General features: G+C 40.7%; 1 pseudogene; it reads right to left on the reverse strand.

The window, feature by feature from the left end:
• Positions 1 to 1,196: 1,196 nt before the first annotated feature.
• On the reverse strand, positions 1,197 to 2,250 carry LOC123810483 (annotated as a pseudogene).
• Positions 2,251 to 3,123: the final 873 nt, after the last annotated feature.

Consider the following 3,123-nt stretch of genomic DNA (forward strand, 5'->3'; position numbering starts at 1 on the left):
TTTATAATCAAATTATGACCTAAATCAATATGCAGCCTTTGGATCCTTGACTATGAATTTTTATCCTAGAGATTTTTAACCATATGCTTTTAAATAATTTAAATAATCCTGGATGAAACAACAGAAATCTCCAGGAAAGCCACATAACATTTTAATTCTCTGTAGAAATCACAATAAAGACCTATCTAGACATCCACCATTTCAGTAATTGCAACAACCTAACAGGAATTAGTAATTTTTCTAATCGGTTGGCACATCAAAAATTATGCATTTCAGGCTCAGTGATCTTTTCATATTAACTTTTTAATTTAATTTTAATTTATTATTTATTTTTTGAAGATTTTATTAATTTATTTTTAGAGAGGGGAAGGGAGGGAGAGAGGGAGAGAAAAATCAATGTGTGGTTGCCTCTCAAGCAAACCCTTACCGAGGACCTGGCCTTCAACCCAGGTATATGCCCTGATTGGGAATCTAACCCGTAACCTTTTGGTTTGCAGGCTAGTGCTCAATCCACTGAGCTACACTAGCCAAGGCTTCATGTTAACTCTCAAAAGAGCCAAAGAAAGAAGAGAATGAAAAACACATAGCACAAAACTTTTCATCTTTTTTTTCCTGGAATAACATCATTTTATTCACCCTTATTTTCTTATTGGTTTGGGAAAAGAAAATCTGTTCCACCTGGTTGCACTTTGTGGCACTTGAATGTTCTTCCCTTGTGTGGCTTTTCTCCCAGGACCCAGGTTTCTTCCCACATCCTAAAGGTAAGCAGGTGAGAATTTGTGTCTAAATTGCCAGGGTGGGCCTTGTGATAGAAGGGCCTTCTGTCCAGGGTTGGCTCCCACATTGTGCTCAGATAGGCTCCTGTCACCCACAACTCTTAACTGGAATAAGCGTATTGGAAAATAATTTTCCATGCTTTTATTTATTCATTAAATGTGTGTGTAGCTCACATTTATTTCAGTTTTTAATATTAGAAATATTGGGTGATGTTTTTGTAACCAGAAATAGGCCATAGGAACTTAACTCTTGTCTATATAAATTAGCCTATGGCAAAATTTTGTCACAGAATCCAAGAACTTATAGATAACATTAAGTGAGGATTTACTATAATTTTGTAGTAAAATTACTAAAATTTTGTAATTTACTATAATTGAGAATCTACCCTTCCTGCCCTTGTAGTCTCTAGGTTACTTTTCCTACTTGTAGATCTTGTGTGCTAGCCTCAGGAAGATGGCTAGGAGCAGAGGTGATAAGTACTGCTCAATGAGACCCACAAGGTGGCTGTAACTGTCTTCTTCATACTTCATGAACACAGCCTGCAGATTCAGCTCCTCATACAGAGCCTTCACCCAGGGCACCTTCTCAGCCTCCTTTTGTCTGTAATTCTCCTACAGATCAGACACTGTTCTGGAGAGGCCTGTTGCAGACACTGAACCACCAACCAGCTGCATTTACTGTCCTGGATGTCAGGTCAATCTTGCCTGTCACACTGGAGTCCCCCAAAAGGTCAAGGTAATCATCTTGAACCTGAAAGAGCCCCCCATCTCCAGCAGGATCTTCTTGGCATTGGCATGTTCCTTCTCCCCAGCAATGCCTGCCATATACATGGCAGCAGCTACAGGTAGGTAGAAGGAGTAGAAAGCTGTCTTATACTTGATGATAGATTTGTACCTTTTTTCAGTGAATCTGCCAAGATCCACGCTATGTTGCAGGGCTGTGATGAGGTCCAGGGTCTGCCCAATCACAGTCTGATAGGAACTCTTCAGGAAGAACTCTAACAGGTTCAGGTAATAGGGCTGCTCCCAGAAGTAGAGCTTCAGCAGTTGGTAGATACATGCTTCCAGAAGATTTGCATCATTGCTGGCATCCAAACCTATGCCTGGCTTCTAATACCAGCAGATCTGCTTCGTTCGGTGAGGGATGAATCTGTGATGTCATCTGACACCAGGAAGAAAGTGTAGAGCAGTTCCACATACCAGCCCACAGTCATGGCCTGCTGGAGATGGTCAGCATCCAGCTTTCATGGTTCTACCAGATCCTGGAATGCTATCAGCACAATCATACCCCATTGATACTTGCCTCCAGTAACATTGTACTCCAGGACCTCCTTGAGACAGGCAATAGCATCTCCTATTTCTGGGTGCCCCATGTCATCTTCAGTCATCATCCTGACAATCTCAGAGAAGTGCTGGATAAAACTCTGCTTTTTTGGTCATAAACATCCAATTTCTGGTCTCCATTCATTCTGAGGGAGGAGTGAAGTACTCTGTTGCTGGATACAGGTTCTTAAAAGCTCTCCTTCATTTTCTTTTCCCTTTCAATTTCCTATCACACTGGCTAAATCTGTTCAAAAAGGGTAATTTAAGAAATTTTAGCTGTGGAGGTGTAAAGCCAACTGCATTCTATTTAAAGAGTGAGTCTAAGTGCTGTACTCCACACACTTGGGCACTAGGGCAGGACAGGCTTTTGCAAATTTTATGGGGCTCTAAGGAACAAGACTCTAGTGCACAATAGATATGTAACTATTTCTGGAGGCATGTATCTACTTTTAAGAGCAAGGGGCCCAGAACTGTATGATGCAGCACTTTGTCACACATTCAACAAGCTTGTTTAGCATCATTTGTATGCAAGTCACTTGTAAGCTGGATGATTTAGAACATAGACTTCCTATGAGTTGCTTCCTAACTCGATAATGTGTAGATGGAGGCAATGACTGTTAATATATGTATCATGATTTAAAGATGCTACAAGGCCTCCTCTGCCCCAGACTATTGTTCCTCCTGGCTTAGTGTGGCTTGACCCACTCTTCTTTTTGGCCTCATAGTCATGTCTCAGGAACCCACTGTTTTTTTTAGGCAACCAAAAACAGGAAGGTTTCCCTCAATCTTTCAATAACAAGAACAACAATAGCAATAACAATAAAAGCCTCACGAGCATCTACCCTGTTCTTTCCCTATGTTTCCATACCTAAATGCTTTGGATAACCCAGCACTTTTTCAATACTATTCATTTTTGTGAAAATTAACAGAGCAATCAAAGATCCCTAAAAGACACAAGTGACTATCAGTTTACAGATTAATTTTTCTCCAAGAGCCTTTGGCCCACACCAGGATCCCAGAAGTA

Source organism: Phyllostomus hastatus, unplaced genomic scaffold, assembly GCF_019186645.2.
Source record: "Phyllostomus hastatus isolate PE091 unplaced genomic scaffold, TTU_PhHast_1.1 phas_scaffold_60, whole genome shotgun sequence".
NCBI classification, from domain to species: domain Eukaryota; kingdom Metazoa; phylum Chordata; class Mammalia; order Chiroptera; family Phyllostomidae; genus Phyllostomus; species Phyllostomus hastatus.